The sequence below is a fragment of the Canis lupus genome, chromosome 3, assembly GCF_011100685.1.
Source record: "Canis lupus familiaris isolate Mischka breed German Shepherd chromosome 3, alternate assembly UU_Cfam_GSD_1.0, whole genome shotgun sequence".
Lineage (NCBI taxonomy): Eukaryota > Metazoa > Chordata > Mammalia > Carnivora > Canidae > Canis > Canis lupus.
The window spans coordinates 66,078,944-66,095,567 of record NC_049224.1 but is presented as its reverse complement, the minus strand read 5'-3'; the positions used below and the strand labels follow the sequence as shown (position 1 = coordinate 66,095,567).

Here is a 16,624-nt window from a genome sequence, read left to right as displayed (position 1 = left end):
AGACAGCACTAAACTGCTGGGCCACCAGGCCTGCCCAGCTTTCCCTTTTCAATTCCTGTGTTTATTGCGTCCTCTCATCTCATATATTTGAATCTTTTTTATCTACAGTCTGGTTTTCTCTACACTCTTATTATATCTTCTTCTTGATGTTTTAGTATCTCCCAGTTAATAATCCAACCAAATGAGATTAGTGTCACCACATACTGATAACAAATTCTGGGGAGGAAATTTGATTAGCTCACCCTACTGAGGAATGGATTCCCTCTGGGTCAGATGTCCGCCATTCAATCAACAGCTATATCCAAGGGTTGCAGCATTACTTATTCAAAACATAAGGAAATGTGAATGGTGAAAAGACTCAAGAGGAATAAAAAAAATGTTCAAGAGGTCAGTCTGAGAGGGGAATCTTTAGTGAATCTTTTATTTGTTCTCACTGCAATGAAGTGAATGCGTGAAGTAAACAATTGCATCGACTATTTACTGTACTATGTTCAAGGAACTACAATGTGCTTTAGTGGGTTGAAAGGCTTTAGCTTGAGTTTCCTGTAAGTAAAGACTGAGGCAAAGGCTTGTCTACAGATAGTTTATTTAGAAATGTGATCTCAGAAAGGAGGAGTGGCGGTTCGGGTCACAAAACAAGGGAAATCCAACTGGTCATCAATCCTGAATGACTTTCTAAAGTTTTATGAAATATTTCTAAACAAGGGATATATGGGTAGGACATTTATTCCCCAGGTCAAGGATAGCCCCATAGTCATTATGTCTCCTACACTTTCAGGTTATGTGGACAGTGCATACCAATCTTCAGTGTCAGAGAATCGTTAGGGCAGGAAGTAAGAGGTATTCAGTGCAGGCTTAGGTGAGATGCTATCAGGCTTCACCTGGTCAATTCAACTTCCATGTAACTGGTTACTATAGAAATGGCTGCATAAAAGGTGGGGTTGAGAGAATGTGAAGTAGTGCACAAGGGTATTCCAGGACAAGAGATATCAGAGGGTACATAGAATATGATATCAGGCTGCAGGAGCTGGCTTTATCCTCTACTGGCTCCTCATTAACCCAGATCACCACATTCATCAAGCACTTACTGTGAATAAAGTAGACTGTTGGGATATAAAGGTAGGAGAGAGAGCGAGCGAGCTAAAATAGGAACCCAAAAGGGAAGGGTGAAAGTATTAACTGGGTCTCCATTTGTCCATGACAACAACCCCATGATTGAAATATCCATGTCCTATTAAACAGAAACAAAGTGAGGGTCAGGTTAGTAAATAATTGTGCTTCCCTGATGGCAAGTGATGAGGAGCATTTTCTCATGTGCTTGTTGGCCATGTGTATGTCTTCCTTGGTGAAATTTCTGTTCTTGTCTTTTGCCCATTGCATGATTGGATTGTTTATTTCTTGGGTGTTGGGTTTAATAAGTTCTTTATAGATCTTGGATTCTAGCCCTTTATCTGATATGTCATTTACAAATATCTTCTACCATTCTGTAGGTTGTCTTTTAGTTTTGTTGACCGTTTCTTTTGCTGTGCAGAAGATTTTTATCTTGATTAAGTCCCAATAGTTCATTTTTGCTTTTGTTTCCCTTACCTTCATAGATGTATTTTGCAAGTAGTTGCTTTGGCCAAGTTCAATAAGACACCACCTCACACCAGTGAGAATGGGGAAAATTAACAAGACAGGAAACAACAAGTGTTAGAGAGGATTTGGAGAAAGGGGAACCCTCTTGCACTGTTGGTGGGAATGTGAACTGTACAGCCACTCTGGAAAACTGTGTGGAGGTTCTTCAAAGAGTTAAAAACAGAGCTACCCTATGATCCAGCAATTGCACTACTGGGTATTCACCCCAAATGCACTTGATGGGCCCTTTTGAGTTGCTGCCAGGCTGAAGGCTTTGGCAGAATATCAGGACTAGGATTCTGGAAGCAATGAACACATCAGAATTAGGATGGAGAGTTCTCCATATGTAAATGGGGCAGTTAATCATTTACAAGGTTTAAGATTTTCTTGTTGGAACTCTCTGTGTTCACATAGAAATTTAATATTTGTAACATATTTTGTCCATAAATGAAATGGCTTCCTACAAAGTTGTCTTTGAAGATAAAGAAATGAGAACTACTGGGGCTCCTCAGGACTTTAAATATTGCTGATTTTCCAAGTGGAGTCATGCCATAGCAAATGGATCACAATAAATAAGGCAAGGAGATGTGGTGAGAGCTCACAGCTGAGGTTAGAGAGTATACCCTTGGCATGGCTTTCTCCATGTGGCTTTCTCTAGCAATAGTGGCAAAGAGCAAAGTGGAGAGTAGTTGACTTAACAGTGGATGATATCAGGCAAGGTGTTGGGAGGATAGGTTGAAGAAACAACCTGAGTCTTTGTGGCTACATATGGTTCCATAGCTAGATGGTGAGGCCTTTCAGTCACTTTCATTCCTCTCTCTTTCCTCTAACCCATAGCCATAGACACACAAACACAAAACACACACACACACACACACACACACACACACAAATGCACACATGCATGTACGTGCACACACATGTAAATAAGAATTTTGAAAAAAGGGAGAAAAAAACAGAACATTTAGAAGATGGAAATTCTCAATTGACAGTCATTTCTTGCTACTGAGACAATTACTTGAGGCTAACAATGATAGCTACCATTTATTCAGTACTGATGATGAACCAGGCTTTCCCTCACTTAATGTTCAAAACAACTCTTTGAGGTGAGTATTTATGATGCTCATTTCACAGATGAGGAAGCTTCAGCTCAAGGAGATGAAATAGCTTGCCCAAAGTCTTCAACTAGTGAATGATGAGGCTGAGCCTCACTCAAGTCCAAGTCTTCCAGATTTAGAGCTCAGGTCCTTCCAGTGCATACAACCTGCAGCATCCATTCTGTGTTTGCCCTAAAGCTATTTTATTGAGTAGATTTTTAATTGATCTATTCAACCTTTCTGTTCTGTTTCATCAGACATTGGTTAAAAAAAATCACTGTGTTCAATCATAAAATTAAAAAGCAACTAAAAAAAAGCAACTAAATATTTATATATTTTCCACCTAGTTTTTACTTCCTTGCATTTTCATATATTTATTTATCACCTTTAACATATTTTAAATTGACTTTTTTGAATCATGGACCATAGTACATTGAGCATTGTGCTGAATACTTAGAAGACACAACAAATAGATCCCTAGCTTGATAATTGGGGAGTTGATGGTACAACTAAACAAGAAAGGAAAGAAGACACAGATAAAAACATAAATTAGAAAAAAATATGATAAATATCACATTGACAGTCTATACAGTGTACTGTGAGAACACAACCATCTTTGCTAAAACCAAATATGGTACCCTAGAGGATCAAGTTGAAGATATTTTTGGACTTAGCAAATGGAAGGAAGGATTTGTCATCAAATGAGATGGGAAGGTGGCTGAAAAGATCAGGCTGTGACAGTGGATGGAGTGAGAAGGTAATTGGCATATTGAATTTGAGTGGTCTGTTAGACTTCCAAATAGAGATGTGAAACAGTTGAATATTAAACCTGAAGGTTGGGAGAGAGGTCTTGATCCTTCAGCACATAGATGGTATTTAAAATTGGCTATTGCATGATCAACAAGGGAATAAACTTGTAAGGAAAGAGGGAAAAGACAAATGCTGAGCTTGGGGCAACCTCAGATAAAGAGGTCATAACAACAAAGTACCAATAATGTAAACTGAGAAAAAAAATCATCAGTAAAGTAGGAAAAACATCATAAAGTTTTAGAGTCCTGGGGATTGTAAAGAAAGTATATCAAAGAGAAGTGAATCACCTGTGTCAAATGCTACTGGTAAATCAAGTATGATGTAGTTTGAGAATTGACCACTGGATTCAATAATTTGGGGGTTCAGTGGTGACCTTGAAGTGAGCAGTTACCACAGAGTGGTGGAGAGAAAGACTTTTTTAAATTGCTTTTGAGGGAAAAGAGGAGAGAAATTGAAAAGAGACAATTATTTCAATATTTGAAGCAGAGAAATACATAGAAATTGGTGAGGACTCCCAGAAGTGAAGTCAAGTGATTATGTACGCTGATTGGAATGATCTAATCAAAAGGAATACTTATTGAGGATGCAACATATAAAAGGAAAAATCGATAAAACAAGGTCCTTGATAGATGTGTATATAGGAACATGATATGAGAAGTTTTTATTTATCTTATAAAACGCAGAAAAAGGAACTAGTTATCTGCCACCTGCTAGATGCTGGGCATCATGCTTTGTATTCACTAGACAATTTTTACAATAGCTCTTTTAGGCTATCCTCAAGCCTAAGAAAAATTGCATATCTTGAGCAACAGAGTAAAAGCTTGAATCTTCACCTATCTGAGTCCAAAGACCATTCTCTCATTTTTCCTCTGAAGAGGAAAACAAACAAGCCAACAAACAAAAATGAGCTTTTGGAAAGTATAAAGGATGGGGCAAATTAAGAGGCTGAAAACCAATTAGGAGGCTGTTTTAATCATCAGCGTGAGTAGTGGTGACCTAAGAGTGTAGTGGTGAGTAGTGGTGACCTAAGAGTAGTGGTGACCTAACTAGGAGTTTGACACTGGGACTAGAGAACCGAGGCCCAATCAAGAGATGTTTCTACTGGGTTTCAGCTGGTGAAAAGTGGGGAGTAGCAATGGAGTCAGAAGAGGCATGGAGAAGGGGAGGAGTCCAAGATTCCTTCTAACTTCCCTATGTGGGTGTATAGATATACCCTTCCATGGTTACATGGGTGATACTCTGGGATATGAGTGAGGTTAGGAGAGGAAAAGTTCTTAAAGGAAGAGAAAATATTAATGTGTATAGATTTATGATCTCCCCTTTCTCTCTCCTTATTTGTTCCGAACTCTCTCTCTTCTAACTTCTAATCTCACCCCCTATTCACTAAGGACAAAGAAGTCAATTCCTAGAAGAAAGCTCATCCTGGGAAAAGAAAAGTTGTCATCAGAAATGGATAATGTTGGGGCCCCTGGATGGCTCAGTCAGCTGAGCATCTGCCTCTGGCTCAGGTTGTGATCCTCATCCTGGGATTGAGCCCCGTGTCCCTGCTGAAGCAGGGAGCCTGCTTCTCCCTCTCCCTCTGCTGCTCCCTCTGCTTGTGTGCTCTCTCACTCTCTCTGTCAAATAAATCAATAGATAGATAAATAAATATTTTTTTAACAAAAGGAAATGGATGATGCCATCAAAATAATGCTTAAGTACTGAAAAAAAGAAGGAATTAAAAAAAAAGAAAAACAAGGTAATGAAGATAGGATGAGAGGGGGAAGAAAGGCCCCTAGAAATTTTGGCAGAGAAAAGAAATAAAAGGGTTTTTTCAGTTTGGGTGGTTTTTTTTTTTTTTTTTGGTATTTTTTAACAGAAAAGCAATCATTATTAATATTTACTGACCATGTACCATACATACGGCAGATACTGATGTGTGTGTGTGTGTGTGTGTTTGTGTGTAAGAGAGAGAAAGAGAAAGTTGGAGGTAAGAGTTCCATCTTTAATCCTCACAAATACCCAATAAAGTAGATGCTTTCATTAGATCTGTGTTATATTTAATAACAATGTGGTAAGCTGAAAAAGTAGCCACCCAACAAATACCCTGAAGATACTCCATATGTAAAAAAAAACAAAAAAAAAACAGGTTTTCTCAGATATGATTAAATAAATGATCTTGAGAGGGTATCCTGCATTATCCAGGTGGGCCCTAAATGCAGCCACATATACTCTTGTAAGAGGGAGGCAGAGAAACATTTTAACTACACCCTGAGGAGAAGGCTATGTGAAGATGGAACTCAGAGAGATTTGAAGATTCTGGCCTTGAATATTAGACAGTCACCATCACTAAGGAATACCAGCAGCCATCAGAAGAAGCAAGAGATAGGCACTCTCCCAAAAGCATCCCAGGGGGAACATGACCCTGCTGATACCTTGATTTGACCTAGGGACGTTGGTTTCAAATTTATGGCCTCCAGAACTGTGAGAGAATAGATTTCAGTTGTTTTAAGCTACCAAATACATGGTAATTTGCTGTAACGATCACAGGAGACTAATACAGACACCAAGGGCCTAAGAGCTTAATTAATTAGCCCAGCAAATGGCTAAGTCCTTTACACCTGGGCAGTCTGACTTGCATGGCATTGAACAACTCTGCTATAATCCCTTCCAGTAATGGTTCCTTTACATGTTTGAGAGAGACAAGATTAAGGATCAGAACTCCTGTTGGACTTCATTCTCTTAACAGTAATACCACTCTGCCACTGATTTTTGGAGTCCTGATTGAGAAGCATTTCAGTAGGAACACAATAAAATTAGTGAATTATTAAACTAAGTCTCTAAGAACTACCTTGGGATAGCTTTGGACAAGCCCTCTGGGAGGTTGGGTGAATAATGCCTCTGGGCATTATTGGGGTCTGGAGCTTTCCCATTTGCACAGCCTCAGACATCTAGTCAGTCCCCAGAGTAGACAAGCCCACTCCCAGGGGCTTTCACCAAAGGAAAATAAAGCCTTACCTTCATGGGGCATGGATGAGAGGGGTGGAGGATGGAGTTCAATCTTCCCATCAGCTCTTTCTCATTTTATCTGAGCATTTCCCAGAGACTAAAGGAACCATGCTCTGAAATGAGTGATGGGATGGGAAAAATATTTAGTGAAAACTAAATTTTCCCTTTTTCCCTCTCTTTCTCTGAACTGGAAACCTTCTTTAGTTAGGCTTCAGAATAAAATAGAAGACCTTTTAAAAGGTTTTCTATTTCTATGAAAAGTTTCTTGTCTCTGAAGTTTTGCAAAGTCTCAGTACTGAGAGGCTACCTCCTCTGTGCTCCTCAGTACCATGGACAGCCCCTCATCTGAAGCCAGATCCTGGGTGTAAAGCCCTACTCAGCCTACTCAGTTTTAGTCCTGCCCCAGCCATTTCCTGACATGCCCACCTCCACCTATAAATGTTTCCTTCCAGTCACAGGATCTCCTCACTTCCTGCTCTGAAAATCCTTCCGAAAATTGTCTTCTCTGCTCCCTCTAGACCATGCACAACACTCATGCCCTCCTTAGCTTGATATAGTTATACTCTAAGGGGTCACACTGCTGCTGGTTCCTGTAGGTAGCCCTCCTTGACCAACTTCCCACTAGGTCTTTAAATTCACTTCCCACTAGATCTCTAAACCTTGTACGTACCTTTGCCATAATCTGTAACACTGGGCAGTATAACCATTTATTTCATTGTCTCTGAGTTCCAAAGACAAGGGCATTATTTCATTTATTCATTATTCTAGAACCCTAGAACATCATAGGGATTCACTAGGATTTATAAATGACTGGATGAATATATGAACAAATGAATGGGTGTTTTGGGGTTTGTTGTGTCAGTAGCCTTTTTGTTTCTCAGCAGAGAATCTAATGTGAAGATAATGTATTTTATTCTCCTATCCTTCAGGGGCCTTGACCAGAGTAAATGTTCCATACTGTATTATTGATTGATTACCATCAAAAATTAATCTCAACTGAAAAAATTCTCAGATGTTTATGGGATGGTATTAACAGAAGTCTCTGAGTTCTCATAACCTAAACCCATAAACCATTTTCAAAAACTTATCCTTCACAATTTGCCCCTCAAATACTTTAACATACTGTTTCCCAACAAGGATGTATACTTAAATATCTCTGTGTTTTTGTTTATGTTGTTGTTTCTACTGAGAAAGCCATTCCCCCTGCTGTCCTTCTAGAAAATACTTCTCAGGACACCTAGGTGGCTCAGGCAGTTAAGCAGCCTCCTAGTCATGATCCTGGGGGCCTGGGATCAAGCCCTCAGTCAGGCTTCCTGCTCCATGGAGAGTCTGCTTCTCCTTGTCCCTCTACTACTTCCCCTGCTCACACATACAATTTCTCTCAAATAAATAAATAAATAAAACATTTTTAAATAATTATTTTTTTTTAAAAAAGCAAATGCTCCTCATGCCCCAAAGTCCTGTTTAAATTTTGCCAGACTTCTATTAGACTTTGTACCCACTTCTTTCATAGTATTTTCTACACTTAAATCAATATAGTTGTTTAAATGTTGGTACCACTACACTGGGAAATTCTTGAAAACAGAAAGTATCTTACTGAACTGTACTCTAGTACCCAGAGCTGATCCTGGGGCCTAGAACATTGAAATGCTCAGTAAGAGTCTGAGAAATTACCAAGCTCGACTAAATGACCCAGCTTGACAAAACCAGAGCCACGGGAACACCTCCATTGACAACAACATAGATTCCTTACTTTCAGAGCCATTTTCCAGAAAATTTACCTGAAACACATAAAATGCAAGTGACCAAGCCCAAGAGTGTAGTAAGTAGGGCAACTAGAACAAGAACTGATGCCTCCAGACCTCAGCCTGACACCTGCTCCACTTGCCAGCTCTGAGGAACAATTTGGTCTTATACACACCTTCCTTTATTATGAGGGCTCATCAAAGACTGAGTGAAGGATCTGGCCGTCTCAGAGTCCTTACAGTCCTTTGACTCCAGGAAGCAAGTAGCTCCTTGTCCTAGCCAGATGTGTCCTCCCTAGGAGGGCTGCAGACAAACATGATTAGCTCCCTCTCAATTGTCTATGAAATGCAAATGTGTTCCACTCACACAGCAGTGACATCCATTGTCTGCTTCTGTGCAGGAGCAGATAATGCCAATTAAATGCCAAGCCTCACTAACAGGTGTGCTGATTGCTTCTGCAAAATGATTTACTGGAGCAACACTCTGAGGTAAAGAGACGAGAAAGTACATTCCATCTCCTTCTGACATGCATCTCTGTTATTAGCTTTTACATTTGATCTTTGCGGACAAAAATTAGCTTTTTGTCCCTAAAAAAAATCAGAATCATGCTTCATTTTTGCAAACTAAACTAGTAACATTTCTGTTCTGATATTCACCCCGTTGCAACTGCCCCCCCACAGCACTGACCCTGAGGTCTTTCTCTGGCTCCCCTCCCCCTGATCCAACACCCCACTCACAACTTCCTGAGTGATCTTCCTGAAGAAGAGAAGATTTCAGTCTGTCATTTTTCTACTCAAAAATCTTCAATGACATCCCATTATCTGTTCAATCAAGTGCATATTCTTCTGATGGGCATTCAAAGTCTTCTATTGGCCCCATCCAATTTTCATGAAGTAATCTACCACTGCACATCAGCCCACTGTGAACCTCATATTCTACTTTTCATGTCTGCTTTCTTCAGCAAACTTCTATCTGAAATGCCTTTTTTAAAGATCTTATTTATTTATTCATGAAAGACACAGAGAGAGAGAGGCAGAGACATACACAAAGGGAGAAGCAGGTTCCATGCAGAAAGCCGGATGCGGGACTCAATCCCGGGACTCCAGGATCATGCCCTGGGCCAAAGGCAGGCACTAAACTGCTGAACCACCCAGGGATCCCCTGAAATGCCTTTTTTTTTTTTTAACAACCTCAGTCCAGTGAAATAAACCTTTCTCCAGAACCACCTCCTTAATCAGAACTTCTTTCTCTTTCCCCCACATCCCAAAGTTATTGGTGTAGAACTACACCAATAACTACAATTTTTTGAGCATTTACTGCACATGTCAGGCAATTGCTTATTTGGGTAACTTCATCTTCACGAAGTGAGATGTTGTCATTCTCATTTTACAGATGTTCCTCATCTCTGAGGGATGAAGCGACTTGCCCAAAGCACAGAGTTAAGAGGCAGAGCCCAGGATTAAGCCCAGATATGGGCAATTCTAATGTACAGGCTCTTATCCTACAGTATGTGTTGGCGTCCTGAGTAGAATATTACTGATTACCATGTACATAATTACTCATTTCTGTGACTACTTCTATTACCAAGTCCTAAATCCTGAGAAAACAGGGAACACACCATTTTCACCTGTGTATGCCTACTACTCAGAAGCAGCAGCTAAAAATAGATGTTGTTAAAATGTTTTGAAATAATTCAGTCTGTCCTGGAAATAACCTTTCTATTCCTGTATCCACATTTTACTTTAAGAACATTCATAGACATGTTGCATAAAACTGTGGATTTAAATCCTCTTGGCATAGAGACTGAGATCAGTGGTCATATTTATATCTAAGGTCTATGATTAAGAGCCACAGGAGTTATTTATTTAATGTTTACAGCCTGTAAAATCAGATAGGTATCACCTCAGACTAAATAAAGCACTGTATTTCCATCACCTTTAGTTTCTGTCCTCCACCAGCACAGGACCCTACCCAAAGAAATATTTTGCGGGTTCTCGCTGCCTCCTGAAGTCTTGCCTCTTTTCCCCAAGTCCATAGTCACAATGAAAGATCCTGCTGCTCCTGGATGGAGCTGTAGAGAAGCCTGTCCAAAGACAATTTTCATTTCAAAGTTCAAACATAAAAAGCACTCCCTTGCTGGGTAAATGAAGTCACTGTTTTCTTGTTAAATTCAGGTCTATTGAAGAGAGGCTGGAGAATAAAACTGGCAGAGAGATTGGGGAGATAGGGAGTGGAAAACAAACTTCTGGCAGATTTTTTTTTAATTTTCAATTTTCAGCTAAGCTTAATTTGGTAGAGTAAATGCATGGTCTTTTCCCAAGATGCATTGAGAAAGGTGAATAGTGGGGAGGGCTTGTTTAGTAATAAGATCTGATATCTGTGACCCTTGATCTAATTTCATGGGCTAATTAAACTGATTAATCCAGTACCCAAACCACTCCAGTAGTCGGACTGCAACTGTGGGGAAAGCCATAAGCATTCATCTTTCTTCTGTAAAGAAGTGAAAGTTCAACTTCCTGGAGCCCAATATCTATAAAGTAGCTATCTTTTTGCTTTTTTGCTACTCTGGAAAACTAAATTTTAAAAAAGGCTGAACATTTTTCATAATGGGCAGGAGGCAGATTCTACCTTCCTTGAATTCCTCAGTCTGCTTTGGATCTGAGCTGTCTCTTCTACAACAAGCAGAAATAATTCTAATGGTTGAATGATTCTAATAGTAGAATTCAGCTACTTAGTTCCCTGGAAAAGAACAGTCTTCCTTTCTCTGAGGATATCCACACTGTCAGGTGGTTTTAGGAGGACCCTGCAGAAGAAAGGAGAAAAGATGGCCAGGAGAAAAGTAGGAGAGCAGAAAAGAAAAGGGGACAATTGTGAGACAGATTGTACATCTAGTGACCTTACCGTCCAGAAAGGAAATAAAGATTATTTTCATTTTTACAAACAATCTCTGAGACTCAGTTGAGGTTTAAGCCCTGAAATTTTGAGGACACCTATTTATTACCCCTCAGATAAACAACAGCAAACCCCTTCCACTATCATTTAACTCTTTTCCCTGGTGTTAGCAAGAGGAGACCTCTAATCAGGGTCTCAGGACTCCGGAGAACATTCATTATTTCAACTGTTCTTGTATAGGCACAAGTATACAAGAACATTTCTTCTTGTTGACTGAACCCAGTCTTCCAAGGGATGTGAGGGAAATATAGAAACACACACACTCACACACACGGAGAGGGGAAGAGAGAAGAGGAGCAGGAGAGGGAGACTGGGGGGATTGGACCAAGGCTGACTGAAATCCTAATACTCAATGCAGTCAACTACGATGATGTACTGGACCACAGGGAGACAATAATCCACTAGTTTTCCAGCTCTACTTTACTTCCCTTAATGCTTAAACCCTAGTCCCTAATGTTAAAATACTCTGGGTGGTAGCAAAGAAGAACAAGAGAACAGCGTAAGACCTGCTTCCATTTGGGAATAGATCCAGCTCTCTTCATTTCCATTACATGGAATTAGGACTCAAAAGAGGGTGGGAGAGGGGCAGAGAGACAGGAATGCATGGACCTGTTCCCACTATAATCTCTGTATCAACTATCAATGAGGCCAAATATACTAAAGACAAAGAAAAAAGACCAGTAGAGACAGAGAAATCTCCTTCCTCCTGGTTGGACTCTGGCTCTCCCTGTTTTAACAGCACAGGAGAGAATACCTCATCCATAAATTATACTGTGATTCCCTCTAGTGAACTAGGCCAATTGGTGATTTGAAACTGACTAAAAGCAGTAGTGTCCCTCTTTTTTAAGAATATTACATGAGGGAAAAATGAAAAAGCAAAACAGGAGAGAAAATACTCTGGATAGAACCATGACATGGTATTATGTAGAGAAAAATAGGAAAATTGAAGGGACAATAAAAGTGGAAGAAATGTGTCTGAATGTTCAGAATACAATTTGGAAGTGGGCAGGACACATACTGTTTCAAATATCACAGCCTCAAAGATAGTGTGAAATAGTGGAAAAAGCACAGGCTTTGGAGTAAAAAAGGACTTCTGGTTCTGAATGTGTGGTAAACACATATTCCATTTTACTTCATCTGTTAATCACACACACACACACACACACACACACACACACAGGCCTGGAAAAAAAAACACATGAGCCATTTGTAGAATACTCTGAAAGGTATATAAAAAGACTGGCCAGGAGACTTGGGACTTGATAAAGAAGTGCCACTCTGGGGTGAAGCCTGTGGGCAGAGTTCTGACTTCCACTCCATCCCTAAAATAACTAGATGATACCCTTCCTCCTGCCCAGTCAGAACCATGGACACTGTGGGGTGGAGTCCTGTCTTTTGGGTAATACAGAAGTTGAATAGACCCAAATGGTATTTCATGGACTTTAAACACTAGATTTGACATTTAAGCCATAAAAGGGATCCAGGACATGAATTCTGAACCTAAATAGGCTGACTATCTACTTGTTATGGACTGAATGTGTGTGTCACTCTCAAATTCATACATTGAAACCCTGCTCCCTAATGCTATGATATTAGGAGTTGGGCCCTTTGGGAGATCATTGGGATGAGATGAAGTCATGAGGATGGAGTTATTATGAATGGGATTATAAGAGTCAAGAGAGCACTTGTTTCCTCTCTCTGCTCTCTGTCACTTTGAAGTTGGTAGTCTGCATCCTGAAGGAGGATTCTCACCAGAATCTGACCATGCTGGCACCCTGATCTCAGACTTCTAGCTTCCAAAACTGTGAGAAATACATTTCCGTTGTTTATAAGCCACCTACTTTATGATGTTTTGTTATAACAGCACAAGCTAAGACACTGATAAAATAGATGATTAGACAGGAACTAGAGTCTTATAATAGTAAAGATGTCCATGACATGGTCCAAATCATTCAGTATACCAGAAACAGAAAAATCTCAACTTCCATGAGAAAAGCCGATCAACAGACACCAATACTAAGATGCCATACAAGGATTGAAAGACAGTCATAATAAAGATGTTTCAATGAGCAATTACACTTTTGAAATAATAACAATAAATCTCCATAAATAAATAGTAAACATCAATAAGAATCAAATGAAATTCTGAAAAATAACTGGAATAGAATAAAAAGTGCCTGAGTCTGATGCATCCTGCTTAATAATCTTGTGATTCTGTGAAAATGGCAATGTCTTAGAATTCTAGCTTTATAAATTGTCCTCTCTGAGCTAGGGTGTCAGCACTGTGTAAAATGAGGATAATGCATAATGTCTCTTGGAGCGATGGCAAAAAAGTAATGCTACAAACAATAATTTTAAAAGTATACTAATTACCAATTGTTATGAAACAAACTGCCCCCAAATTTGGCTGCTTTAAACAAAAACAAAAAGAAGTTTTTGTTTTTGTTTTGTTTTGTTTTGTTTTTTTGCTTTGCTTATGAATGTAAAATCATGCAAAAGCTTCACAGGAATAGACTGTCTCTGCTCCATTTGGCTTCAGCTGGAGTGACTAGAAGGTGAGAACTGGAACTGTACAAAAGATCGCTCATGCACATTACAGCTGGCACTTGGGCTGGGGAGACTCAACTGGGTGAAAGTTGGGACTTCTTGTGAATTCTCCATGAGATCTCTCCAGCTTGGCAGTTTCAGAGCAAATGGACTTTGTATGCATAAGCTCAAGACTCTCAGGGAAAGCAGAAGAAATCTGCCTCATCTTTTATGATTTAGCATCAGGAGTCATGCAGCACACATCTGCTGTCATCCCAGACATACTCATATTCAAAAGGAGGGTGTATTGACTCCATTTCTGGAAAGGAACATAGACAAAACATTGTAATAGGAGCATATGAGTTGGGATATAGTCATGTGATCACTTTGGAAAACATAATCTGCCACCAAGTCCTTTGTCTAATATTGTAAATCATGAATTGGCAAACTACACTTGACAGCTAAGCCTGGCCCCCTGGCTGATTTTGCGAGTAAAGCTTTATTGGAACACACTCAAGACCATTTATTTACATATGTCTATTGCTGTTTTTTGTGTTATAGTAGCAGAATTGAGTATTTGTGACACATACTGTCTAGCCAAAACCTAAAATATTTATTGTCTAGGCCAAAAAAAGTTCACTGATCCCTGTTGTAGACAATGTCAACATCCTCTTAGAATCTGCTACCTGATTCTGAGAGTCTTCATAACACTTTCTCCATATTCTATTGGATTCAGAATTATTTGCATGAATGTCTAAGGTAATTCTTACCTTAGAATCTCTGCTCTTGATGCTTAAAGTATTTTCCTATAATTCTTCGAGTGGGTGGCTTCTTCTCAGTCAGAGGTCTCAGCTCCTATACAATCTTCTAAGAAAGACTTTGTCTACCCAATCTAAAGTACCTCCCTACACTCACTCCCAATTACACTATCCTGCTGTGTTTCATTCTCTTCCTAACATTTGTCGCAATAGGAAATTATCACATTTACTACCACTCACTCTTTACTACAGTATAAGTTTCATAATGGTGGGTAACATATATGTTTCTTGTTTGTGTGTTTTGTTTTGTTTGTTTTTAGAGTACTCCTGGAACACTGGGTTCTCAGTACCAGTGGAATTGAAAAAAAAAAAAAAAGGTTTACCCCCAACAAACTGTAAGTAGTTTTAAAGCAGTGTTATATTAATTTTTATGTCTTGAGTACTCAGCAGAGTAAAAGACTCATAAAGTGTGCACTACAAATAGCTTCCAAGTACAGGGTCAGATGACAGACTTCTTAGAGTCTGCATCACAGTGGATTCTAAAGAACATTCCAAAAGTCTCTGGTTATTTTCTGTGAGCTTATCTCCTCATTTATGTCAAAAGCTGTTTGAGGACAGAGATTATCTACTTCTGGGTATTTAGAGTGACATCTGGGAGTTAATGAGCATTTATCCACCCACATGTCACCATACACAAATGATGATTACAGCAGGACAATGGCCAGTGAACAGAATCCAGCCACAGTGAAAGGAGGAGCCAAGTGAGGAATGAGCTAGGACAAGATCATAAACAACCTCCTAGAGGAGATGAGACTTCAGAAGCATTTGGAAACTCTCGGGGGTCTAGAAAGAAAGAATTTAGGAAGAAAGATCATGTGCAGAGGAATAGCATTTTATATCTCATACTCATGTGCCACATATTATGCTTACTGTTTATTATATGTGTTATACCATTTATTTCTCACATCAATCAGATGAGAGGTAAGAATTACATCTTTCCTTAAAGAAGGAAACAAAATTTGAGAGACATTTACAACTCAGGTCGGTCTGATAATAAATAGTAATAACAATCACTATGTGCCAGACATTGTCCTGGCAATTTCTGTATGTTATCTCACTTAACCACAGAATATCCTATTATTATCCTCAATTCTACAAATAAGGAAAATGAACCACGGAGCATAAGTAAATTGCTCAAGTTTGCTTATGACAGAGCCAAAGTTCAAACCCAAACAGTCTGTCTCCAGAGTCTCATGTTTCTAACCACCATTTACTCTTTGGGGGCTCCAACATTTCTTCTTGCCCTTCACGGTGTCCTTACTAATACCTCTATGGTCATCATCATTGTAAATATTTCTTTATGTTAAAATTTAACTTAACAATAAAATATAGAGTCAGAAGTGGTGCTATGAAGACAAGTAAGTCTGGACAAGTAAGATGGGCTTATAACTTGGAGGAGCTCAAGGGCTATATCTGGAATTATTTTGATAGTTACCCAAAGGAAGTTAAAGAGCTAGCAAAAATTTTTTTGCAAAGGATAGGGAACCCAGAAGGTAAACTTTTAATTTTTTTTGTAATTCTAGGTGAGACTGGTATTGAAATATGTATGCAAGACCAATTTAGACCTGTGTCTGGACCTCACAGCAGATTCAAATTTCACCAAATGGATGATAGCAGATCGGCTAGAGGAGACATGTAAACCTATCTTTGAACATTGGGTTCCATTAATTTACTAGTCATGTGACTTAAGAAAATTTGCTGAAACTTTCTACCCCTAGTTTAAGCATCTATTAAATGGAACTAATATTCATTTTCAGCTCCCAAGACTAGTGTGAGAAGTAGATGACTGAATCCATTGGCAAAACTGAAGCATCTTAAGAGATTCCCTGAACATAGTAGGAATATAAATTGAGTAAAGAGTTTGCATCCAGTATGCCAGCTGGTATAAATCATATACCTGGTAGGAATACACCTGGCATTTTTATATTCAGATAATAAGAATGAAAAATGGTTATTTGACAAGGAAGAATAAAAGTAATCTGGAAGGGAACAGCTCCTAAAAAGATAAAAATAATAAATAATAATCAGAAAAGGACAAAGGGGAGCTCTTATTATCTGTATTAAGTGAAA

General features: G+C 39.1%; 1 long non-coding RNA gene across 13 annotated transcripts in view; it reads right to left on the bottom strand.

The window, feature by feature from the left end:
- LOC102156687 overlaps positions 1-16,624 on the bottom strand; it is a 214,232-nt gene that overhangs the window by 85,460 nt on the left and 112,148 nt on the right. For 2 of the 13 annotated variants that reach the window (XR_005357218.1, XR_005357221.1), the window contains exons 1-2: positions 7,183-7,247; positions 6,522-6,625 (exon numbers count right to left, since the gene is read on the bottom strand). The exons of 10 other annotated variants lie outside the window; for them this stretch is intronic. This is a non-coding gene — a long non-coding RNA (uncharacterized LOC102156687). Of the gene's footprint in view, positions 1-6,521; positions 6,626-7,182; positions 7,248-13,636; positions 14,056-16,624 lie in introns of those variants that run through there. One more of the 13 variants, XR_005357204.1, reaches the window with a different exon arrangement.